The sequence below is a fragment of the Cervus canadensis genome, chromosome 30, assembly GCF_019320065.1.
Source record: "Cervus canadensis isolate Bull #8, Minnesota chromosome 30, ASM1932006v1, whole genome shotgun sequence".
Classification (NCBI taxonomy): domain Eukaryota; kingdom Metazoa; phylum Chordata; class Mammalia; order Artiodactyla; family Cervidae; genus Cervus; species Cervus canadensis.
Window position 1 is genome coordinate 2,023,168 of NC_057415.1, and position 20,367 is coordinate 2,043,534.

At 49.5% G+C, this 20,367-nt stretch overlaps 1 long non-coding RNA gene across 1 annotated transcript; it reads right to left on the bottom strand.

The window, feature by feature from the left end:
- Positions 1-1,671: 1,671 nt before the first annotated feature.
- Positions 1,672-7,094, bottom strand: LOC122431843. Its single transcript, XR_006266652.1, has 3 exons — positions 7,001-7,094; positions 2,808-2,882; positions 1,672-1,713 (listed from the first exon to the last, which is right to left on the bottom strand). It is a non-coding gene; the product is annotated as an uncharacterized LOC122431843 (long non-coding RNA).
- Between the last annotated feature and the right edge of the window lie 13,273 nt (positions 7,095-20,367).

Here is a 20,367-nt window from a genome sequence, read left to right on the forward strand (position 1 = left end):
ACTGCTCTCTCCTCCAGGGCAAGCGGCCAAGAAGTGCTGCCTCTCGAAAGGGGCTTCCCTTCACCCCAAATTCCCTGCAAAGAGGTGCCAGCTCAGGACAGGTGCCGGGTGGGAATCTGAGTCCCAACTGGGAAGCGCTCTGTGGATGACCTGGGGCAGCCCCTGTCACCCCACCTCATTTCAGGCTCACAGAGAAGGTCCCCCTTCTCACAGTCACTTTCCCTCCTGCATAAAAGAGACTTGCAGCCAAGCGGGTGAGAGTCACAGGCAGATCCAGGCAGAGCGCGGTGTTGGGGAGACAGGGAGGGGGACCACTGCTCCTGCCAGCACCTCCCACCTGGTACCTACCGCGAGCCCAGTCTAATCTCTGGCACACAATTCCTTGCTGTCAGCAGCGTATCAAAAACCTCACATTTTTCCAAGACACACTTTCATTAGTCTTTGGGGACTCCAGGGAGAAACAGGGAGGAAACAGATTTTTTCCTTCTGATGCCAAAAATCCAAGCTGGAAAACAGTGGCCAGAAGAGGGTGGGATAAAGGGCCAGGCTTCGGAGGACCGTGACTATCCTTGTGAACAACCGGCCAGTGTGGCTCAGAGCCCGGCTCTCATCATCTTGCCCTTTTGGCTGTGGGACCTCAGAGAGCCGAGCAGAAAGGCTACTCAACCAGAGCCCTCCTAGGGCCTCCCGGCAGCATCGTCAGCAGGCCGGGGGACTTAAGGGGCCCACACTGGGCACAGGTTCTCCACACACACCTCTCCAACTTCCAGAGAGCATCTCAAACCTCAAAACTGTCACCTGAGGACCAAGACCATGGTCCCATTTCCCCAAGCTTCCTACCTCCTGCATAGTCCTTATTGGGGCCCCTCCTTTCTGCTCCCCCATGAAGATTAGCAGTCAGCCTCCATAAAGAAAAGGGCCTGTGTGCTTAGATCCAGAGTCAGCAAGGAGGTGAGGCAACCAAGATGACCCGCATATGGGACACACAGCCCATGGGGCGGGAGAAGAGCCCAGAAGGAGAGAGGAAGGGGAGTCGGCCTGGAGCCAAGAAATCTCCCCAGGGTCACCCCCAGGAGGAGGGGCCCCTCTGCGTTGTCTCCTCCACAGAAGTGGAGCGAGTGGTTCCTGGAGGGAGAGAAAGGACCAGAGGGGTTTTTTTTAAAGCATTTCCATCCATTTATCTTGAATAAGGTTTAGTGGGTATGGGAGGGACCTCTCTGGATGGGTGGATCAGAGAATCCAATGGAGCTCCGAGAATTCCATGGGGCACTGGGCAGAGGGGGGTGTATTTTGAAAATGTATATCCCAGGTATACATGAGTGTGCACGGGTGTGTGTCTGTGCTCAGCTGCTAATTCGTGTCTGACTCTTTGCAACCCCATGGACTGTAGCCCGCCAGGCTCCTCTGTCCATGGGATTTCCCAGGCAAGAATACTGGAGTGAGTTGCCATTTCCTCTTCCAGCTGATTTTCCTGATCCAGGGATGAAACCCATGCCTCCTGCATTGGCAGGAGGATTTTTTACCACTGCACCACCTGGGAAGCCTAGAGCATAATAATTTCAGATTTTAAATTCTTTTTTTAATTTTTATTTTTTTGGTCACTCCAGTACAGCACATGGCATCTTGGTTCCCCAACCAGGGATCAAACACGCTGCCTTTCATTGGAAGCATGGAGTCTTAATCATTGGACAGTCAGGGAAGTCCCCAATCTTCCTATTTTAAAAACAGTAAGAAATGTCTGTCATTTTCATAGTGTAAACTGTGGAAAAGAAAATCCAACAACATGCTTTTGATTGCTGGACCTGGGCATCCAAGTGTCCCATGATCCTCTGTAGCATGCAAGGACCAGCCTTGTGGGGAACAGAGCAGGATCCCCAGGGGAAGGAGGGAGATTTTCCCACTCATCAGATTTGGACTTCGGTTTTCAAGTTTGAGAACTATGGCGCCACAGTCAGGACCTTCATGGGGACAGTTTCATCTGATTGGCTGCTTGTGGCCAAGGATGAGACTCAGCATTTTCCCAAACGTCCCCTCGAAGGATAATGCAAGGTTGATGGGGAACCACATGTTCCCAGGCCCCACCATAGACAGGGGCTAGGATCTGGATTAATTTTAACAAGTAATCTAGATGGTTCTTATGATCATGCAGGATCAGGACACTCAGGCTTCCAGGACAAGTCAGGTAAATATATTTGTATTCATCAAAGTGAAAGTGAAATTCACTCACTCATGCCCAAATCTTTGCAACCCTATGGACTATACAGTCCCTGAAATTTTCCAGGCCAGAATACTGGAGTGGGTAGCCTTTCCCTTCTCCAGGGGATCTTCCCAATCCAGGGATCGAACCCAGGTCTCCCACATTGCAGGGGGACTCGTTACCAGCTGAGCCACCAGGGAAGCCCGTAGTCATCAAAAACCCAGGCTAAATAAAGAAAAGCCTGGCTCCGTACCTCCCCTATTTTCCACCACAGAGAACCGTTTGATTCCTTTCTTGTTTGTCTTTCCAATGTTTTTTATGCAAAGAAAAAGCACAAATGAATACATGTTTTTTCTTCTTTCCTCCCATTCTTTCACACAAGACATAATACTATTTACATGGTCAGTACCTAGTTTTGGTCAGTTAACATAACATGTCCTGGAGATCTCTACATGCCCACACATGGAGATTTTCCTCTTTCTTTTTAACCACTGCACCACTTTCCACTAGGTGGATGTACCACGTTATATTCATCCAGTCCCTTGTGCAAAAGACTACTCTCATAGACAAATGCTGTAGTGAGTGATTTTGTACATAGGTGATTCCATACTTGCGCAGGTGTATCTGTAGGAGAGATTTCCAGGAGTGGGACCTCTGTGATGTTGATAGACATTCCCAGTGTTCCCTGCACAGAAATATTTCAGGTTATACTCTGCTGGCAAAGGCAGTGATCAAGCACATCCCTCATAACTTTGCCAACAGTGTGTTTTGTCAAGATTTCGAATTTTTTGGTAATGATGAACCTACTTGCAGGGCAGAAGTAGAGATGCAGTCGTAGAGAACAGTCTTGTGGACACAGCAGGGGAAGATGAGGGTGGATGAACAGAGGGAGTAGCATTTACATGTATACACCTCCATGTGTAAACAAACAGCTAGCGGGAAGCCGCTGTATAGAGCAGGGGCTCTGCTTGGTGCTCCGTGACGACCTACATGGGTGGTATGGGGGCAGGGTGGGCGGTCCAAGAGGGAGGGGATGTATGTGTGCATATAGCTGATTTATTTCATCCAACAGCAGAAACCAGCACATTTTAAAGCAATTATCATCCCATTAAATGTAATAAATAAAGTAAGATTTTGGATTTTTGCCAAATCTGAGAGATGAGAAATGGTATCTCTCAGAGTAGTTTTAATTTTCACCTCTCTCCCTATGAACAGGTTGTCCATCATTTCAAAGGTTAAGGGACTATTTGCATTTCTTTTTTGTGAACTCAATGTGTGAGCCTTTGCACATTTTCTATTGGCTTGTGGATCTTCCTGATTTCTCATTGTATTTATCTTGGAGAGGTTAGCTCTTTGTGATATGTGTTGCAAACACTTTTCTCTCAGTTTGTCTTTTGCCTTTTGACTCTGCTTCTGGTGTTTGGGGCATGCATACACTTTTTATTTTTATATAGTTAAATATAGCCATTTTTTCTTTGGCTTTGAGACTTTGAATCATAGTTAGAAAAAGCCATCCTCTCCGAGGTGATCCCATGTTTCCTGAAAGCATTTTTATGTCTGCGTTTAACATTTAAATCTGCTCCACTTGGAGATTTTCCCAATGCATGGTGTGAAGTACAGAGCCAAATCTGTCTTTTCCCCAAAATGGCTAGTCTGTTGTCCCAGTATCCTTTATTTAAAATTCATCTCTATCATCTTGACTTGAGATGCCACCTGTATCATTTACTAATGTCTTATGTGCGTCCTGGGCTACCTTGGGACTGTTCTGTTCATTGGTCCACTTACCCCTTCCGATGCTACACAGATTTCATTACTGAAGCTGAAAGTAATTTCAGATTGTCTGATAGCACTGGTCTCCTCTAAATGCTCTTTTTTTTGTTTGTTTTTAAAGTTACTTCTTGAGTGTTTTGCTTATTTATTTTTCCATATAAACGTAATACCTTGTTTAGTTCCAGGGGGAAACAAAATTTGTTGGCATATTATTGGGATTGTGTTAAGTGTATAAATGAATCTAGAAACTATTGATCTTTTCATATCAAATTTCCCTCTCCAAGAACATGGAGGGGAGCTGGGATGGGGAGAGAGAATGAGTTCTAGCTGTGGGTCGTGTGATGGGCAATAAGTGTGCTGAGGATTAAGTCTGATTTTATCACGTTCCCCCAGGAGTCCCTGGGGTGATAGTGTTTGGAGCCAGAGTTCACCCCCATCGCTCCTGTGTGCGTGCTTCGTCGCTTCAGTGATGTCTGACTCTTTGCAACCCTCCGGACTCTAGCCCACAAGGCTCCTTTATACATGGGATTCCCCAGACAGGAATACTGGAGTGGATTGCCATGTCCTCCTCCAGGGGAACTTCCCAAACCAGGGATCGAACTGACGTCTCATGTCTCTTGCATTGGCAGCAAATTCTTTACCACTAGCGCCACCTAGGAAGCTCCCATTGTTGCTAGTTCACTCCTGTTACTTGAGATTTTATGAGACATTGAAGAATTCTAGCAGGACACACCAAACATGTGATCTAATTTCAATCATTTCCTGCATGTAGAATTAAGAGTTATGATTGTCCAGTGTCAGGGACATCCCTGGAGGTCTACCAGTTAAGACACCACCCTTCTAGTGCAAAGGGTATGGGTTGGAGTCCTCGTTAGGGAAATAGGATCCCGCACGCTATGCAGGGTAGCCCAAAAAATTTTTTTACTTACTTAAAAAAAAAAAGAATTGCTGAGTGTCACTGTGGGGAGTAAAAACACAGGAAGAAAAGCTTTATGTGTAGTGGGTGCTTCCTACCTACTGAGACTGGGGAGGGGGCTTCTAAGGAGGGACAGACCCCTAGATGCCCTGGAGCATGTGGCTGGGTTCAGCAGTTTGCAACTGTATAACGTGAGGACTGGGATCCTAGGACACTGACACCAAAGAGGGTGTGCAAAATGGGTTTTAAGTTTTCAAATTTAGAGAGAAGGGTTTTGACGGATAGTAGAGATGGGCCTCAGCAGCACATTGAGATCCATGAAATTTCCCTTCATGTCTTTCATGTATGCCCATCCCTCCATCCATCTGATCCCCTTGCAGACATATGAAGCGCCTGCTGGATTGGGCAGGTCATATTCCAGTTCCCAAACAGCTCAGGATGCTCAGAGGCAGCAATGACTCTCCTCTCTGTGCCTTGGCACACGCTGTTTTTCTCTCCTGGGTTACCCCTTTCCCCTTGGCTACCTGTCTTCTCTTGTCCATTCTTTCAGACTGACTCACACACGCCACTGCCTCCATGAAGCCACCCTGACCCTGTGCTGTACACCAACAGTCACTGATGTTCAGCCACCCTCCTGGGAGTGCATGTCCACCTGCTACATCCTTTACTTGCTATGCCCAATATGCTTCCAAGATGTCCTCCCCACTAGGCCCTGAGTTTCTCCAGGGCAAGGACTTCCTTTGCATTTCAGTGCGGATGCTGGTGGTAGTTTAGTCACCCAGTCGTGTCTGACTTTTTGTGATCCCATGGACTATAGCCCGCCAGACTCTTCTGTCCATGGGATCTCCCAGGCAAGCACACTGGGGGAAATGGGTTGCCATTTCCTTCTTCGTAGTATCTTCCTAACCCAGGGATCGAACCCAGGTCTCCTGCAATGCAGGCAGACTCTTTACCAACTGAGCCACCAGGGAAGTCCCCATTTCATTGCTGGACACGTAGAAAACATACAACGTATGTCTGGGAAACAATGGAAACAGTGATGGATTTTCTTTTGGGGGGCTCCAAAATCACTGCAGATGGTGACTGCAGCCATGAAATTAAAAGACACTTACTCCTTGGAAGAAAAGTTGTGACCAATCTAGATAGCATATTAAAAAGCAGTGACATTACTCCACTAATAAAGGTCCATCTAGTCAAAGCTATGGTTTTTCCAGTAGTCATGTATGTATGTGAGAGCTGGACTATAAAGAAAGGTGAGTGCTGAAGAATTGATGCTTTTGAACTGTGGTGTTGAAGAAGATTCTTAAGAGTCCCTTGGACTGCAAGAAGATCCAGCCAGTTCATCCTAAAGGAAATCAGTCCTGAATATTCTTTGGAAGGACTGATGCTGAAGCTGAAACTCCAATACTTTGGCCACCTGATGTGAAGAACTGACTCATTGGAAAAGACCCTGATGCTGGGAAAGATTGAAGGCAGGAGGAAAAGGGCATGATAGAGGATGAGATGGTTGGATGGCATCACTGACTCAATGGACATGAGTTTGAATAGGCTCCAGGAGTTGTGATGGACAGGGAAGCCTAGCATGCTGCAGTCCATGGGGTCACAAAGTGTCGGACATGAATGAGCAACTGAACTGAACTGAACTGAACAAAGCAATTAGCAGGAGGCCTGGGATTCAAACCCCAGCCCTCCACTACCACCACTTAGCATACCTAAGTCCTTGCACAAGGTATTAAGCCTCTCTTAGGCTCAGTTTCCATGCCTGTAAAATGGAGCAAATAGTAACATCTCAGAGGAGCCTGAGGGGTTCAGTCCATGGGGTCACAAAGAATTGGACATGACTGAGTGAATAACACACACACACGTCATAGGATTGCTGTTAGGATGAAGGAAGATGACCCACGTAAAATGCCTGAAAGGCACGTAACTAACACTAGCCACTATCACTGCCATTACTGAGATTTAAATTAATGAGGATAGAAGCTTGAATTTAATATTAAAAAGAGGGAGGATCCAGGGCTGGGTTCAGAGTTGCGTTTTCTGTAGCTCCTTCCACCCATTCCAGTCAATGTTCCTGCTCAAATAGCGGCACAGACATAGAGAACAAACAGACTTACGCACAGAACCGGGGAAGCAGAGGGCGGGACAAGTTGGTGGAGTCTCGCTGACATGCACACACAGCCGTGAGCGAGATGGACGACTCGTGGGAACTCACTGTGTGGCCAGGGAGCCCAGCTCGCTGCTCTGCGCCGACCTGGGGCGGGGTGGGAAGGCGGGAGGGAGGCTCGGGAAGGAAGAGATTTCTGTATACTTGCGGTTGATTCATGTTGTTGTAGAGCAGAAACCAATACAATATTGTAAAGCGATTATCCTCCAATTATAAATAAATTTTAAAAAATGTTCCTGCTCTAACTGAGGTGAGAGCTTAGTAAGCCGGGCCCCACCAACGCAGACAGACTCAGGGTTTCCCAGACTGAGTGTCGTTTGAAGCAGCTGCCGCAGTGACAGAGTAGCCACCGAGGGGACAGAGAAGTCCTGAACTACCTCAATGTCTCCCAAGTCCCGGGTTAGCGTCCCGGTGACACGCAGGGCCCAGCAGGCGGAGGCACGATCGCGGCTCTGTGGGTTTTCCAAGCCTTGGTCAGAAATGCTTGCTGAGCAGCAAATCCCAACTTCACATACGGCCCCATTGGAAAAGTGCTGACAAAGGCCTGGTTATATAACTGAGATGGCAAATCATTAACACAAATGTTCCCCAACAGAAGCGAAAGAAACACCCCTTAAGGCCCAAGTCATTCTCCAGAAGGAGATCGCAAGGAGAGTTGCTTGCCTGGCCCAAGTGTGGAGAAAGGATTTTCCTCCCCAGAAAAAACTTCGTTGAAAACCTTCAGAGAACACCCCGCCAAACTCAAGGAGCCAGGCCAAGGCCTAGGGCTGGGACTGTCGAGTCTTTTCTCCTCCCTGGGAAGGTGCGGGGAGAGGCCAGGGGCCAGCAGGAGTTTACGAGCAGCAGGCAGTCCCACGTGGAAAGGGGACGCCGTGATACTGAAGGGCCCCTGGGGCACATTTTCAGGCAGCTCCTCCCTGGGCTCCCCATGGTCACCACACAGCCAACTCTGGATAAATGATGTTAAAAGAATACATTTTTCCTGCATCTCAAGCTCTGGGTCCTCAGAGATTTCCAGAGGACCAAGAGGAGATGTGGGTCACCAAGGCAGAGGAGAGGGTGGCAGGCAGATCACCTCCCCCTAAGCAGACCCACCTGCCTCCTTGACTGGGTCGATTCCTCTGCCTGAGTCCAGGAGACATGTTTCTTTCAGCTGAGAGTTAACACCCAGCTCCCAGACATATGGAGTTAGTTCCCGCATAGATTATAAATCGGTGAGGGCTTCATAAACAGCCACTGAATAAACAGGCTATGCTTTAAAGGCCCTTAAATGTGAATCTAATTTTATGCTGCTCTTTGAGTTGGGAAAGTTCCTAAATGCCAGTCCATGCGTGTGTCCAGGTGGCTGCCCTGAATGGAGGCTCGTGTAGACATGATACACCTTCAGGGCAAAACTCAGAGCCTTCACGCCACACACCATCCCCCGCCTCCACCCAGCCACACGATGCAGGCTGTCTGAGCTTTTGACTTTGAACCCAGCACCGGAGAAGAATCAAGGCCTTCAGAGTGACCCCAGGTCTCCGCCTGATGCCATCCTCCTATATAAGCCACAAGAAGGTGGCCTCACCAAAGGCCAGCCCCTGTCAGCTTCCTTTGGGACTCAGGTTCTGATCTGCTTCAGAGCAAACTTCAGACACCAGGCCAGCTGCTCAACACAGCCTCTGGCGCCTTCCCTCCGGGCACGGGGCAAAGGGTACTGAACCAGGCTGCCAGGCTACATACAGTGCCTCTCCCAGCCCCACTACTCACTGGCTGAGGGAGCCCCGCTCCATCACTTAACCCCTCTGGCCCTCAAGCTTCTCTCAGGGAATCCGGATGAAAACCACTGCCAGCCTGCTTCACACAGTCCTGCGAGGAGGAAATGAGATCAGGCTGTGAAATAGCACCTTAGAAACACATAACTCCACGCCTGTACCTCGGGTAATCACTGTAGCTTCAGGAGGGTGCCCCCAAGCCACGTGCTTGGAGGGCCCACAACCCCGGGCCAGACTCAGTCTGTTCCCTGCAAGGGTCTCTGCCTACGGCCAAGTAGAACAACATAATGACTGGGAAGGTATCCCTGCCTGAGATGAGGAGGCTGGGGTTTCACCCAGCCTGGCCACCCAGCACCTGCCTAGACCCCACTTTCTTCCACTATAAAATGAGGGCCAGATTGCCTCGCCTCAAAGGCCTCCCCCAGTTCTCTCTGCTACAAGACATATAGCAGTAGATTGATGTTTGCCTGGACACTTTTTCCAATGGTTGCTGTTGTGATTTCATCACAAAGTCGTGTCTTACTCTTTGTGACCTCATGGACTGCAGCACACCAGGTTTCCCTGTCCTTCACTATCTCTCAGAGCTTCCAATGGTGTCAGTTTATTCCAGGATTTGCAGAGCCAATGAACCCAGCACTAGGTCAGGGAGTCAAGATGACCAAGAGGGGCTAAAAGTCAGGTTAGAACATAGGACACATGGGGCACTCCACTTATAAAAGTTTGCTGAGCACTTCCACGGGATCAAGAACTCCGTATACACTTTGCTTCCATGGTCTTTTTGCATATTCCAGGGCCTCACAAGGGAAATTCTATTACCTCCAATTATATGAAAAAGACAATGAAAGATTAGAGGCAAAGCTACTTGCCCAAGTTCACATAGCTATGAAAGGACAGAGCCAGAAAACCCATGTTCTGCTTCACTCAAAAATCTATACTTCTGAGCACAAAACCAGGTGCTTGCTGGCTCCAGTTGGCAAAGAAGGCTTTGTGGAAGAGAAATGAATAGTTATTCATATGTTCATTGATTTATGTTCCCCACCCCCACTAATGCCAAAAAGCTTTAAAGTTGTGTTTATAATAAAAGGTGTGCAATAATTGTAAAAGATCAAAGCCCAGAGAGTAGAAAGGAAAGGTGATGATACCTGACATTTGAATTATAATGTTCTGTTTAATCATTTGTTCATTCATTCATTCATCTATCCATTCAATAAGCATTTATTGACTTTCTCGTAAGGTACAGATCCTGTGTGGGATGTATTGAGCTGAAAGAGACCCTCCCTGACCTCAAAAAACTGAAAACTCTGTGTGTGTGTGTGTGTGTGTGTGTGTGTGTGTGTGTGTAGAGAAAGGAAATGAGACAGTCAGCCTGACAGTGTTCTCTGGAAGGAAGGCATGAACACCAGAGCACAGGAGTCAGCTTCTCTCCCAGACTTGGGGAGTCAGAGGTTTCCTTGAAGAATGTGTTGGAGATGTTGGCAAGTCCAAGCATTTCAGACACCATAACTCCTAAGCACGCAAATTAATTGAGTTTTCTGGCAACCAAAGCAGAAAGGGGAACTATGATCTGTTCCACAGAGGTCTAACATCAAGGGAGGCTTCACTTCCCTGTACTCAAGTCTAAGGTCATCTATATCTATGTTCTAGGGACATGGTCTATAAACGGCAGGGTGTTCCAGAATGGGTGTGCAGACAGTGCAAATCTCCACCAAGTGGCTGTGACTTATAGTAACTCCCCAAGAGAGCCTAGGACACTGGAGCATCCACAGTGCATACACTGAAGCAGGGAATCAGACTAACGCAGTTGCCCTATGTGGTTTTCTGGTTCTCAAACTTGGTGCGGCAATTGAGCAAAAGAATGTAGGAGTGGGCAGTAAGGACAACAGGAAATGAGAAGCGAACATGTTTTTGGTTTTTTTGAGAGCCTGTTACGTACCAGGTCCTGCACTAGGTGCTTCATCCAACACTTCAAAGTGAGCTCTTCAAGCGAGTGTCACTTAATCCCATTTACAGGTGATGAGTTGAGTCACATAGAGGTTAGTGGCTTCCCAAGGTCACATTGTGGCTTTCCTGTTGGCTCAGATAGTAAAGAAGCTGCCTGCAATGCCAGAGATGTGGGTTCAATCCCTGGGTCAGGAAGATCCCCTGAAGAAGGGAACGGCTGCTGGAGAATTCTATAGGCAGAGGAGCCTGGCAGGCTATACAGTCCATGGCGTTGCAGAGTCGGACACGACTGAGTGACTAACAAGGTCACACTGCTGGAGTTCACTGCTGAAGGCCTACAAATTGAGCTGGCCCTGCTTAAGACAGCCCATTTTCTTGAGTTGATCACCCACAGCTCTCAGCCACTGTTCATTCTAGACTGCCTGATCACCTGGTCCAAACCACTCACCTGATAGAAGAAGAACCTGGGGCTGACATAGGCAAGTGACCCAGACCAGGAGGGGATCACAGCCTTGCTTGCCTGACTCCCCAGCAGATGACCTTCTTCCTGACACCTTTTCTGTCCCAGCCTCGCTCATCCTGGCGGAGCCGCCAGCCAAGAGCCCCCACTAAGCACTACTTCTCAGTGCTAAGACGCTTCTTAGGACACTGCCGCCCTTTGCCTGCCCTCCATCTCAAAGACACGGCCACTTTTTGTAGCCCAGAGAGCCACACACAAAATCCCTCAAAGAAGACATCCAGGGGGTGTCCAAAAATCCCATCCAACTTTTATTAAGAGACAATCTTCACCGACCGCAGGGAAGCCAAGAGCAGTGAGAGGGGGAAACCCTTCCACCCACTTCCTCTGTGGACGTTTCTCTCTTCCTGTGCCCTCTGACTCCAATTTCTCTCCAAGTTCATGTGCAAACAGCTAATGGCATGTTAAACAGCCAAATGAGGGACCTAAGGAAATTCTTCACTAGTTGCAAATTATCACAGGAAGAATGCCTTCACAGGAGCCATGGAGGGACACGGGCCTGGGCAGGAGGGCAGGCAGACAGGCAGCAGACCCACAGCTGAATGGGCTTCCCTCCAGCAGCCGCCAGGACTGATCATGGTTCCTATGGTCACCTGAGGTCTCAAGAAGCTGCATGGATGCAGGGCCAGGCCGAAGAGGCCGTGTTCATATGGGTCCGTCATTTCTCCATCCACTTCTTCGATTAGCTAGTCAGTCAGCTTCCTATGAAGAAACTCAAGGTTTGGGTTAAGAGAACTGTGTAAGAGTAAACAATTAGACCCAACATCTGTGTTCTGTCACAAGTAACTTCTACCTGTGTGCATATAAGCTTCCCTAGTGACTCAGAAAATAAAGAATCTGCCTGCAGCGCAGGAGACCCAGATTCAATCCCTGAGTCAGAAAGATCCCCTGGAGAAAGGAATGGCTACCCACTCCAGTACACTTGCCTGGAAAATTCCATGGACAGAGAACCCCAGGCTACAGTTCACAGGGTCACAAAGAACTGGGAATGACTGAGAGACTAACACACATATATATACTCAGGTATGCATACCCTGCGGGTCCCTCACTGCAGAACAGGAGCATCAGAAAAAGAAAACCTATATGATCTCTTAGTCCTGAAACCAGCAGAGCTGATCCATGGAGCTCCACTAAGCATTCTTTTAAGTATAAAATAATTAGCAAATTTTAAAAGCTTAAAGCTGGCCATTCCTGGTCTGTCTCATTTGTCTTCAAAAGTCAGCATCTTTGTGACATGTGACCAGAAGGAGATGGAAGAACTTTGGCCTCTGACCCCTGACTCTGACCTTCAACCCATGCTCCTCACTCTCCATCACTGATGGCTGAGAGGACAATTATCCTATGAAGACCACTCACCCAAATGGAGTGAGCAAGTTATGTTTGCTTGAGTGAGCAAGTTACTTTGTGAAAAGCAACTATTCACCAAGTTGTGTTTGTCCACCAGAGCACTTTGGAATCTTCCCATTTCATCATCCTCCTGAGATTGTATCTATTTCCTCCCCATTACCAGAGGCAGCTGTTGATCTCAGTTCTAATGGTCTGGTGATTTTCGACAAGCTCCTTGTCCACCTGCTGATGGCCTTTCTCAATCACAAACCTGAACAAGCAAGACTGGGTTTTCCCCTTTTATTATCAGTCGCTCCCACTTAGTAAATAACCTCCCTGTTCCCCTCCTCTCCCTCTCTAACCAGGCTCCTCCTTAACCCTTCCATGCACAGGCAAGCATGTGCACTGGGTAGTTTTTGCTTACTAACTTCCCAGCTTATTTACCAAAACATCCGGCCACAGTGAAGAGCAAGCATGCACTCTTGGTGCAAATTCAGAAAGAGACTTCTGAAAGTCTGACTTTTTTGCACTGGAATTGTCATTTTTTTAAACTAGGAATGTGAACCTGGGTAAACCAGGACACTTGATTATTTAAAGAGAGAGGATGCAGAAATCCAGATGACAGTCAGCTTGATGATAAGATAAGCTTCCTGCAAAAGAACTCAGCTGAACTTGTTTAAACAGATATCCAAGTCTCCATCCACTACCAAGAAGCTCTCCCCACAGGGTTCCCTTCAACCCCATCATCATTTCCAACCAGCCTGAGATCCACGGGGCTTTGATGGCTAAGCCAAAAGTTCTCTGTTCGACCCACCAGAAGAGAGTTTCAGTTCAGTTCAGTCGCTCAGTCATGTCCAACTCTTTGCGACCCCATGAACCGCAGCATGCCAGGCCTCCCTGTCCATCACCAGCTCCCAGAGTCCACCCAAACCCATATCCATCGAGTCGGTGATGCCATCCAACCATCTCATCCTCTGTTGTCCCCCTTCTCCTCCTGCCCTCAATCTTTCCCAGCATCAGAGTCTTTTCAGGTGAGTAGGATCTTCACATCAGGTGGCCAAAGGATTGGAGCTTCAGCTTCAACATCAGTCCTTCCAATGAACACTCAGGACTGATCTCCTTCAGGATGGACTGGTTGGATCTCCTTGCAGTCCAAGGGACTCTCAAGAGTCTTCTCCAACACCACAGTTCAAAAGCATCAATTCTTTGGCACTCAGCTTTCTTTACCGTCCAACTCTCACATAAGCAAACTAACTCTTAAATGAGATCTCAGTGTATGTAACCACCTAAGAAATGCTTTCAAATTGTGGTGCTGGAGAAGACTCTTGAGAATACCTTGGACAGAAAGGAGATGAAGCCAGTCCATCCTAAAGAAAATCAACCTTAAATATTCATTGGAAGGACTGATGCTGAAGCTGAAGCTCCAATCCTTTGGCCACCTGATGTGAAGATCCTACTCTCCTGAAAAGACCCTGATGCTGGGAAAGATTGAGGGCAGGAGGAGAAGGGGATGACAGAGGATGAGATGGTTAGATAGCATCACCGACTCAATGGTCATGAATCTGAGCTAACTCCGGGAGACAGTGAAGGACAGGGAAGCCTGGCATGTTACTCTCGTGGAGTCACAAAGCATTGGGCACGACTTAGCAGGTGAACAACAGCAGTATAGTCAGTCCGAAGGTGGTAAGTGCTTTGGAAAAGTTGGGAAGTCCTGAAGTAGGGGGCAGGCAAGGTACCCTGGACAGGGAGGCTCTCTTCAATTTGCTGACATCTGAGCAGAGACCTGAAGGAGGGAAGGCGGGGAGAGAGACAGAACAACCCCGAAAGGACCCTGAGGTGGGAGCCAGCCAGGTGTGGTCAAAGAACAGCAGGAGGCCAGGTGTCTGAGGCAGAGTGGGCAGGGGAGAGCAATTGGAGGGGAAGTGGAAAAGGCAGCCAGGACAGACCCCGTCAGCCTCCCAGGCCATTACAAGGGCCCTCGCCTACTTTACACATTATACTACATTTGTTAAGCAGGACTCTATAGTTTAGATTTTTTTTATTCATTTAGATGAGTCTCCCTTAATTCCCCAATTCAGACAGTGAAAAATCTGCCTGCAATGTAGGAGACCTCAAGTCCATCCCTGAATCAGGAACATCCCCTGGACAAGGGAATGGCTACCCACTCCAGTATTCTTGCCTAGAGAATTCCACGGACAGACCATGGGGTTGCAAAGAGTCAGACACGACTGAGCGACTAAGACTTTCACTAACTACCTAATTAATTCAAATGAGAGGAATTTGGTCCCAGATTGATGGAGGGATGCAAGAAAATGCATAATGAAATCTGAAGAGGCCAAAACTAGGGGGGAAATGGCAGTATCTGGACAAACCACAGGAGAGGAGGAGGCTGCTGAACGTATTGACGTCAACCTCGTAGTTTCTGCTCTCAACTCCACTCCCCATGGAAGGGAGAGGACCCTAAGCAGGGACTGGACCAGACAGTGAAAAGAAAGTGAAGTTGTTCAGTCCAACTCTTTGTGACCCCATGGACTGTAGCTCACCAGGCTCCTCCATCCATGGGATTTTCCAGGCAAGAGTAATGGAGTGGTTTGCCATTTCCTTCTCCACAGGATCTTCCCAACCTGGGGATCAAACCCAGGTCTCCCGCATTGCAGGCAGACGCTTTACCATCTGAGCCATGCAGATGCAATGATCACAACAGGGCGGCCAGTTCAGGGACTTTGCATGGATATGGTCCCCTGAGATCCTGCTCAGTTGCATCCCGCCACTGAGAGGAAGAGCAGGCTGACCTGAAGCAGAGGATTCTGGGAGAGAAGGTATCACTTCTCCAGGGTCTGCAAATGCTGAACAAAAACACCCTCACCAGAAGGTGACACTGGAGAAAGCCAGCCCGGCAGACGGCTCAAAAGGAGGAGGACGAAAGCAGAGCTCCTGGGACAGAATGATTGTGATTCCAAGCATGTGCCCAGTGGAGTTCCTAACAGGACATGGCCACAGGGAATTAGCTAACCTCGGACACAGCCAGAGCCCAGAGCTCACATCGGTGGTCAAAACCCCTCACCGACCTATCAAAGGTGGAGGAGTTGCCTCAACAGTAAGGAAAGGAGTTTCAAGGCCACAGCCTCGGCCTGACAAGAGGGTGGAGAGAGAAGGGGGGCAGATTTTCTAGGGAAGCAGCCCCCAGGGATGGAAGTTAGAGGTCCTCCAGATGATGAACAGAACCCAAGGGGATCCCCAGGAACACCCATCTCCCACTGGAAATCAGTCACATGATCAGTTACACTTATTCAGGAGGAGGGGACACTCCCAGTCCTCCCAGTGTTCTGAGATGTAGAGTCCTGAGTCCACATGGAGATGCCCAGGACAGGGCCAGACTGAGCTGTGCCCCCGATGCCTGGGGTAGAAGGCCCCGGCCTGCCCTCTGAGTGGGGACCCTTTCCCCAGGTCGACTCGGGGCAGATGACGGGGTGGAGGGGACAAAGTCCCACCAGCCAGCTGATGCCCAATGAGTGATGAGGCCCACAGCCCTAGCTCAGAACCACCCTCCCTGGCAGCAGAGAGGGACCCAGAAACTCTGTCTGCTCCCCCAGACTGCCCTTTTTCATAGATACCCTAGGGCTGGACAGAGATGCATGGGTGTGGGTGAGTTTGAGGGGCTTTTGGAAGGGTCATCACCATCCCCTGGGATGACAGCATCTGTGGACCATTTCCAATCATCAAGAAAGTCAGGTCTCTGCGCTTTGGGAGAAAAAGGTGACTTCAGCAGCCCCCCAGGTAGAAATGCTATAAATACACTTTTGGGGGGGCAGGCCTTTTTGTCCTTCATGTCACTGTGGCCTTGAGCTCACCCAGCTTTCTAACACAGGGAGAATTAAGAGTGATTTCAGGTTTCTGGGGCCCCTGGAAAATAAAAGGCCTTTCATCTTTCACTGAGGATAAAAATGAAGGATGGACAGGGCCAGCGGTGTCATCCTACAAGGATTTGTTTGGCCAACAAGGCTGGACTCTGGTTTGGAATGAAGGAGAGTGAGAGCTACGGCCTTTATTGTAAATTGTCAACTTCCTGAGCATGGGTGGGCAGGGGAAGAGGGGAGAGAGGTCAGCCCACTGAGCAGGCTTGGAAAAAAATTAAGGGGGAGGTTTTCCTGAAAGCCTGTCTTCCGGCTGCAAGAGCTTCAGCACTTGAATCATGTCAGCCCTGCTGACTCCACAAACTCCTCCTACAGAGATATTGGATGAGGATTACTCACTTCCGCCCAGTGGGTGATCCCAGTGGAGGAGGTTCTGTCACCTCTGACTGCCCAGGAGGACCCAGGTCAAAGTGGTGACTCAAGAGCTCCCCAGGAAGGGAGGCCAGGGCCAGCTCCGTGGGTGCTCCCCCACAGGTGTGGACCGTCATCTGAAAAGAGGGAATGAGGCAAAGCGTGAGGGGCAACACCATCAGCCGTCCCTAGAACGAGCCCCAGGCAGCAGTCTGCAGTTCTGCATAAGATGCTTGGGGAAAACTGGAGCAACCAAGCAGAGTGGCGGTGTTTATTACAAGAGAGATGAATTCCACCTCCTCCCAAGTTACTCAGTGCCAGGCTGGCAAGTTCAGAAAGAGCTGGCAGTCATAGAATCACAGAATCCTACTGTGGACGGGAACCTCGGAGAGCAGTGCCTCTGGCCCTTCCCTCTGTGGACGAGAAAAGTGGGCCCAGCTGGGTTAAGGGGCTTGCCAATCGCCATGCAGGGGTTCTCGGGGCCCCGCTGCCCTGCTGGGCCTTCTCTGCATTCTCGAGTGACCTTCTCCCCTCCTATCCATGGAGCAGTAGCTTCCCTCGCTCTGGACCCCAGGTCCTGCTCCAGCTCAGATGCCTTCCTGCAAACCAGGGAGTGATGCCCCCTCCTCAGGGTCCAGGGGGATGCATGGATGCATGAGTTGAGAGCAGCTGAAGTTCAACCCCATAGTCAGGGCACAACCTCAGAATAGTTGGTGCAGCCGCCACGCTCCGGACCACACCTGCGGGTGTATGACCCGCAGGCTACCTGGATGATTCCTCACGGCACCTGCCCGAGGTGGGGCCTCTCCTCTAAGCATCCTCTTCCGCAGCTCACCAGCCTCCACCTCCCCATCACAACGGCAACCTGACCTCTCTTCCATCCACCTGGGGGTGACTGAAGCCCCATCATCCATGTCACTCCCTGCCACCGAAGCCCTGTGGTCAGAGAGCCTGGGCTTGAGAGCTTGGGCTCAGAGATCATCTAGAACACGGTGGGCAAACGGCAACCCAGGGGTCACTTCCAGCCTGGACCTGTTTTGGTGAATCCAGTTTGACTGGAGCACAGTCAGCTCCATCACTTACATATTGCTACTGGCTGTTTTCAAGCTACAATACAATGGCTGAGTTGGTAGCTGCAACAGAAATGGCACAGCCCAAGAAGCCTATTACATTAATTACTTGGCCCTTGATAGACAAAGTTTGCTGATCCCCAATCTAGAGAAACCTTTCTGGGGCTCAGGGAAGCTCAATGACTTAGCTAGGTGAGCCAGAGTTAGAATCCAGGTCCCTGCATACCCTCTCCAGGAACACCCAGACTTCTGGAGGATAGAATATGGACTTGAATTTGTCCTCAGACTCCCACCACATTGACAGCCCTTTTTCCCTACAGGGAAATCACAGGGCAGATGGTTCTGCTCATAAAGCATCAAGGTGCTTTGACTCTTAACTCATTCCCAAAAGCTAGAGTTGAAGGCCTGGGGCTCCCACTCTGCAGTGAGTTCCCAAGAATCCCTTGGAGCAAAGCCTCTCTGGTCTGGCTTTGGGACCCACAGGGACCCCATGCCAGCCTGCCTCCCTCAGTTTCCAAGGCCAGTCACGGCATCCTGGCCTCAGTTTTGAGCTGGTGCACCCACAGCAGTGCCACATCTTCTGCCTTCCCGCGTGGAGAAGGGGCAGACACTCTGAGAGTGGACTCGGGAGAGCGTGGCATTCGGATGTTCTGTAGCCAGTGTCCCCGGCGACTCGCAGATCAAATCAACTCTGCACTACCAACAGGAGGAAGTTTCCTTTTTTCCTCTCCCCAAGCCTGCTTGTCCTCTTAACTCCACTTGGCAGCGCTTCCAAGAGCCCCGTGCAGGGGCTTAATGGTGGGCGTTTCTTGTTTCTGCCGCAGGGAATCTGTGAGTTTCTCGGGACACAGAGGAGGAGCGAGAGAGAAGCACCAAGGACGGACCCCAGAGCAGTTTCTCCGGCTGCCAAGAGGAGGCGCCCTGCCTGCCAGGCAGAGGCTGAGAATCCAGGCGCAGGGTCAGGTAGCCACACAGAAGGGAGGGCGTGGCTGAGGGAGGGGCGTGGCTGGAGGGAGGGGCGTGGCTGAATGCGAGGCTCCTGGCAGGGTATTCCATTCAACCCCAACCTCTTAGAAGGCAGGGCTGCTGGCCGCCTTACACAGATGAGAAACTGAGGCTTAGATTGAACGTGGCCACCCAGTTGGTGAGCAGCACATTTGGAATTCATTATAGGTCTGCCTCAACATATCCTCTTTCTGATCCTTGAGCTGCGTGGCCTCATGAAGGTCTGGTGGAGAGAGCCGGGCCCAGCTAGGGCCTGGGGATCGAGTCCTTGGAAGGCCTCGCAAGGTTGGGTTTCCTGGGAAACCAAAAAACCTGTTTGTTTTGTGCTCCAAACAGGGCCTGTGTGCAGAGAACTAAGATAACAGTTTTGTCTCTGATCTCTGAACAAGCAAGGGCCCAGCCATGAGGCTAACACACTAGGGCACCCAGGGCCAGGGCATGACCCCCTGGATGCCAAGTTCTCTGAGCCTCTGAACCAGCCTCCTTGGATTCCCCACCACCACTTTGGGTCCCTGCTGGGCCTTTAGCCTGGTTGAGTGGTCCTAGCTGCATTGAGAGGAGGGTAGCGGGAGCCAGGTCAGAAGCTGAGGTCTGGGTTCTTGGCAGATCCAAAACCATCCCAGGTTGGAAGCTTCCCCCAGGGGGAAGAAGCATCTTTATAGGGTTTCAGTCTGTACAACACACTAGACCCTAGAAAACAGAATAAGATACACTCCTAGACAGATGCATGCCCCAGATCAGGAATCCTCATGAGACTAGTGGCAAAAAAAAAAAAAATCCTTATAGACTTTGCTGACTCTGGAGTAAAGGCGCAGTGGGCCTATACGTCACGTGTTTGACTCCCCAGAAGAACCCGGGAGTAATTCTGACGTTCTGGTGGGGCCCCCACCAATCTTGTTTTGATATTTCCTGCTTCTTTCCCCATCTCTGTCCCCCAAGCCTAATCTCAATGTCTAGGCCCAAATGTCTTAGTGTTACTAAGATCCATTCAAATCATTAAACTAATTAGCATTAAGATAGTAAAACTTTATTCTTCACAGTTTTATTTACATATTTTTAGAGGGTCATGGAGAACAGGAATTGTCTCAGCCAAAGAAATGAATGTTTAATAGTAAAATTTTAGCTACGGGATACCTGAATGGGGAGATGTTTTAAGTCACAGTAAAGCTCTCCAGCCTCTATTCCTCCTTCATAAAGGCACCTCTGTTTCCTTTGGGGATATCATCTCTCCCCATGATGCATGCCAAGGGCTTATCTCCCATTAAGGATGCCATAGTGAAGAACAGGGAAGCCTGGGGTACTGCAGTCCATGGGGTTGCAAAGAGTTGGACCTGACTCAGCGACTGAACAACGTGACACCCTGGGGGGCAGGAAATAGGCACAGGGCCCCAGTCCAGCCAACTGGATGATGGTTGTTGTCATTCATCACAAAGGGGCAG